Here is a 6,486-nt window from a genome sequence, read left to right on the forward strand (position 1 = left end):
TCATGATCACCATACCTCAAAAATTGTTTACGTTTCTGTTTACTAACCAACCTCACTAACTCTACTATTTATATCTTTGATACTAAGAAGAGGAGTTATGATTGTGAAATTTGGATATAATGATTCTAGATCATAAAATCTATTATTTAATTCGTCCCAACATTGTAATCAGCCTCCTCTTACTCAAACATACATCAAGAAGATCTGAAGTTGTGATTATGAACTTAGCCTAATATAATATTTTAGTTATTTACTGAAAATAATAACCTGATTCTTAATAATTGTATTAGATGGGAACATTAAAATTTAGCTGATCCATCCGATAAAAATGGTAATTTATCAATTTGACATGAAAAATAAGATCATATTAGACGGATTGAGCATTTATGATATTATAAAGAAATTTTCAGAAATTTATGTATTTTCTAATATATTTTAATTATAGTTTATGGCCCAAATTGTGGGAATGAAAAAGAAGATCTTGATAGACGGAGGGAGCATTTATGATTAACATAAAGAAATTTACAGAAAATTTATATTTTCTAAAATATTTTAATTATAGTTTATAGCCCAAAATTTGGGACAATTTGTAAAAGGCAGTGGTGTTCAAGTTGATAGTTCCGTCAATTTTAACTCACTAATGCAAACTTGTGGTTATGTTATGAGTTGACGGATTGGAATTCACACTTTGATAAAGCGAAGGGAGGGATTTTACAAAACACAATCTTATTTTCTTCCCGTATTTAAGTTAATTTTTGGGATATTTATTTGTAAATATACAAACTTTATGTTTTTAATTTTTTCCCCCAAATTTGTAGTACTCGTACTTTTTAATTTGAATATATTAATTTTGAGTTTTTATGAGTTTTCACTCAATGGAAAATTCCGATCAAATCAAAGTTAACGTTGAATACATTTGACATATTATTATCTACATGGTGCAATGTTAAGGTGACGGGCGGATCCAGACCCCAAAAATGACATGGGTGGAATTTAATATTTAAATATTAAATATTTAATTTAATATTATTTTTAGTAATAAAATAAATAATTTTATATTATTATTTAAGTAGCACTAGCTTCATTAATAAAATATAAACATGCATTAGCTTTCAAATATATATTATTCTTTTAAAAATATAAAATTATTTTAAATATTTTATACATTCAAAATCATCGTAAATATTATATACAAAAGTGATACAAGTAGAGTAGTAAATATTTAGATTTCAAAATATTTAAAATGTTCATTTTGTTACATAGAGAATAATTAAGATGCATGGATCACTAATTATAAATACTTTAGGACAAAAAGACATTGACACTAGATTAAAAATGATTTTAACTAAAGAATAAATATAACAACATAATGCAAATTGGTAAAAGTTTAGATTTCATAAAGTATTTAAAGGAATTATTTTGATAATAAGAAGAAATATGAATTGATAAAATTAAAAAGTAACAAATGGAAAAAATATGTTCTTGTTGAGGTTGAACCTTAGACCTCTTAGTTAAAAATCGAATAACCAAATCATTGGACTACTCATTTTATATGACATTATTAAAAACAAATACATTTCTACGCTCTAATTTAATATTACATGTTATTAGCATGCAAATTTACGAACTTACGGGTTTTTTTTTTTCTCAATGGACTTTCTTTTTCAGTTTAAATACATGAATTATGGGATTATATTTTTTCCCGAGAGAACAAGTTGAATCAAAAATATTTTTTTTTTGAATAACTCTAATTTAGCATTTTTCTCAATTTTAATGTTTAGTTTTTTAGATACTCCCTTCGTCTCACTTAAGATATCCGTTTCTCCTTTTTTATTTGTTCAAATCAAGATGTCCACTTTCAATATTTGGAAATTATTCCTCTCTCTTCTTTCTCCTCATTAAAATATTCAATCACATTTTTCACTCAACTTTATGGTATGCTTGAATTTCGCACTGTTTTAAGGTCATTATTTGGTCCGTTTGGAGTGTCAAAGTCGCATTACATGTCCATTATTTACATATATTTTATCTATTTTTGTATTCTGGCGTGTTTTGTGAGAAATTTGCATAGAGCCTAAAAAGATAGCAAAAAGTCGAAGTTGGAAGCCTGAAGCTTTCGAGTCAGCCAGCAGTCCGCTGGAATCTAGCCAACGACCGCTAGAGATGCCCACCGGTTCCGGCGGTTAACCGGCGAACCGGAACCGTGGCAATTTTCCCGAACCGGAACCGTCGCAATTCGGGTCGCGGACCGGTTCAGGTTCAAGATATTTCGAACCGGAACCATCGCCGAACCGGAGGTTCGGGACGGTTCGGAACAGCCGGTTAACCGGCGGAACCGCCGGTTCAGGCGCGTTTATCAAGGCATTAGGGATGGGGCCGACGGCGGCAGCTTTTCCGCTGCAAAACCGGCCGGTTCCGGCGGTTTTTGGGCTGTTAACCGTGAAAACCGGCTGTTAACCGCCGGTTCAGTGGCTTCCGGTGGCGGCGCGAGAAACGAGGAGACATGGCGCAGCTTTTGCAGACGGTTTGTCGACCGAACCGGCGGTTTTGTCCCGGAAACCGGCGGTTCCGGCGGTTTTCCGCCCAAACCGCCGGTTTTTTCGAAAATTAAAAATATATTTTTTTTTATTTCAGATTTGAAATTCGAATTCTTCCATTTCCCCCCCCCCCCCCCCCCCCATTTTTATCTATAAATACCCCCCTCTATCATCATTTACATTCACTCCACTCTTGTGTTAATAAGAGTTTCTCTCTTCAATCTCCCAATTCTCTCTGTTTGTCTCCAATTTCTCATTTGTGCTATTGTGCTTCCATTTAATTACTCAAGTGTTACTCTTATTATTACGCATTGTCATACACTTATACTTGTTCCCGTAATTCTATAAGTTGTCTTTCTTTCTCAATTGCTAAAACAAAAAATATATATATATTATTCCATATTTCTATATTTCTACATAGCAATATGTCTTCATCTCGAGAAGGTCATGTTGATAAGGGAAAGGGAAAGTCCAAGAGGCCATCTCGGCGATCCGTTATTGATGAAATTTCTCAAATGAACATGGATGCGTGGCAGGTTAATATTTATTATCTACTAATTTAATTAATTTTGAATTACATTACATTATTGTTCATAATTTTATTTGAAATTTACAATACAAATATTATTTTGTAGACTCGAGAAGATCAAGATGTGGCACATGCTATTGCTCTCTCTCGCTCTCAATCCCAAGGCGATGCTTATGTTGGTACCGGTAGTGGTGCTCCCGGTCGCGGTGCCTATTCTCAACAAATTCCAACCCCTGTGAATGTTGATGAAGACGACGATGATGATGATGACGACGAGGAGGAGGGGGAGGAGGTAGAAGAGGTTCAAGAAATGCCACCCCCACCACCACCAATGAGTCGCTTTTAAAAATGCCACTGTTGAGTTATCCGGTGTTTATTATCCTACTTCTCTGCGCGTTTTGGAGCATTGCATGTATGTGGCAATTGGTTTTAAAACATGTGTGAAAAATACTCAATTCATTGAGTTGAGGGCAATTTTGTTTTATATGGTTGAAAAGTGGTTAAAATATTTTGCCCGTATTCCAAATGTGTTTTTGATTGCAAAATGCTTGGATCCAAAGTGGAAGTTGCATGGTGTTTATAAAATTTTAGACATGTACTATGGTTGTTTGCACGATTTGGATTTTTCTCAACTCCGCGAAATGGGCTTGACAAGAGGAGAATGCTTCGAACTAAGTATTCCGGATGTTGATGAAATCAAACTAAGGTTAGATAGTGCACTTCGTGCTCTCTATGCGGAATATGAAATGCGCTATAACACCGCTCACCAGGTACGTGCTCCTCCTAGTCCTTCCACATTTGATTTTGGTGGCGGGGAGTTTAGCAATGTCATGATTGATCCAGACGTAGTATCACAATTGCAAGATCTATACGGTACTATAACCAATAGGACTAGAGCGACTAGTGAGTTAGATATATATTTGGAATCGCGCTCTATTTTTCAAGATGTAGGTCCTCCAACTCAACAAATTGACGTCCTTAATTGGTGGGGAACACATGACAAAGAGTTTTCGATACTATCCATCATGGCTAAGGAGATTTTCGCCGTTCCCGCTTCCACCGTCGCCGTTGAGCAAGCTTTTAGTGTCGGCGGTTGTGTCCTAGACGACAATAGGAGCAATCTCTCCGCCAAGAACATGGAAGCCACTATGCTACTTGATGATTGGGAAAAGGCGGACATGAGAGCACAAGAGTCGGATTTCGACTTTCGTGTAGAGAGTGATGGTGAAGAATTTTCCTCCGATGGCGATGACGAGGTCAGAAGCGAGAGCACTCAACAATAGCAATGACGGGGGGCGGTGAACGGCGAGCACGACCGACCAAATAGGTAAGCAAGGTAAGAGAACTACATGGGCTTTGATTCCTCAATAAAATTGTGGATACATAGGCAACTCAAATTAAATTTGAAAAGTTTAACTTTGAAAGTTTAAGCTGAGCTCAAGCCATTTTCAAATTTTTCCCCCCATTTCATGTTTTTTTTATTTAAGTTCCGAGTCCGACGACACTTGTAAATTATATTACATTGTTGTATGTTGTATACTTGTAGTTGTAGTTGTAGTTGTAGTTGTAGTTGTAGATGTATATGTATTGTAAATTGTAATGTATCGTTGTCCGTTACAACTTACAACTTACAACTCAAACTCAATAAAATTGATATCATTTTCTCCTTATTCGTCGTATTTCTATTTGAATTATACATTGTCTTGTTCCAATTTGTTGTATAAATCCAAATTTCAATTAAAAAAAAAATAATCGAACCGCGAAACCGCCGGTTCCGAACCGGAACCGGAACTGTGAAATAGCCTCACGGTCCGGTTCCGGTTCCGCCTTCGACCAAACCGGAACCGGCGGTTCCGAACCGGAATCGTCCGGTTCCGAACCATGGGCAACAGTAACGACCGTTGCCTATATAGCGATCCACTTCGAAAAATTGAGTTGAACAAGAGAACATGGCCAGCGACCGCCGGAGTGTGCGCAGCGACCGCTGATTTGGATCCAGAAGCTATGGAATGCTGGCCAACGATCGCTGAACATTGTGCAGCAGCCCGCTGAAAAAACGCAGTGCACAGAAATTGCCATATTTTCTCTCCAAGACTTATCATACCATACTGAAGATTTACTATATCATTGTACACGACTTGGAGGCTATATATATCCCCTAACGCTTCATCAAAGGAACCTTTCGTTGCATACTACACCAGAGCATAATATTTGAGAGTTCCTTCCACTATTCATCATTGTTCAAGGAGTTTGAAGCGTGGAATCAAGAGGAGATCAAGGCTACGAGATTCAATCTTTCGGTTTTATTATCTTAGTACTTATAATTTCTATGTTTTCCCTACAAACTATGGGTTTAGTATATTTCATTATGAGTAGCTAAATTCATAGAATTCTAGGGATGTATGACTTTGGTTTATACAGTTCTTATTTATTTAATATCCGTTTTGTTCATTACTTGCTTCAAGTTTAAGTGTGGATAATGCTTCATATTTGAGTGACATATTCTATATTGATTTATTGACTTGTAAAGTAATCGAGAGAGGATTTGCATGTTAGAAGAGCTTAGTTGATGCTACAATTATTTCCCCTTAAAACAGTACTTTTAATTGAGAGCAAACAATAGGAGTAGGTGCTTTTGGGAGTTAAAAATCTATGATTAACGAACCTAGTGTAAGTGATCTACTTTGTGCCGCATGGGCAATATTTATGTGACTCGTTCTAGTAAAGTATGAATTGTGCTAGGGTATTGAGCTGGAACTTGTATAAACCATAACTGTGAAAGCACATCCCTGAAATTCTCTTATCTCATCTGTTATTTCTATGTGTTTTATCTACAATTTTTTATTTGCTTACTTTATTTTACAAGTTTTTAGTTTTCAAAATCAAAATCTTTTGTGTTTCCAAATAGTGAAAGAAGCTTACTAAAAGATAGTCAGTTTGTGCTCGTTTTTCCTGTGTTCGATATCCGGTACTAACTATTAGCTATACTAGATCTACTCTGTATACTTGCAAGCTTATTTAGTGCTAATAAAAAGCGCATTACTTTATCGTACTCAACTACTACACCTAAAATCTCGTGTCATTTAAGAATGTGGACATCTTGAATGGGACGGAGAGAATAATTTCTTTTTAATTATATTGGACTATTTATTATATTTTGGAAAAAATTAGAAAAAACCTCAAAGTTCATGTATTTAGATTTAATAATAAATTATTAGAGAATTTACTGGTAAATAACATCTTGTTATTTTATTTTTTTAAATTCAGACCATTTTTGTATGTTTTTAGTTCAAACTATTTTTACAAATAACTCCAAAATTATTTCTTTTTATCCATTTAATACAGACTACATCTTTAATACATGGTTTGCGATTTTGAGAAGCTTCATATAGTAATTAGACAAAGCATTGGCATTGTCTG

Source organism: Salvia splendens, chromosome 15 (genome assembly GCF_004379255.2).
Source record: "Salvia splendens isolate huo1 chromosome 15, SspV2, whole genome shotgun sequence".
Classification (NCBI taxonomy): Eukaryota; Viridiplantae; Streptophyta; class Magnoliopsida; order Lamiales; family Lamiaceae; genus Salvia; species Salvia splendens.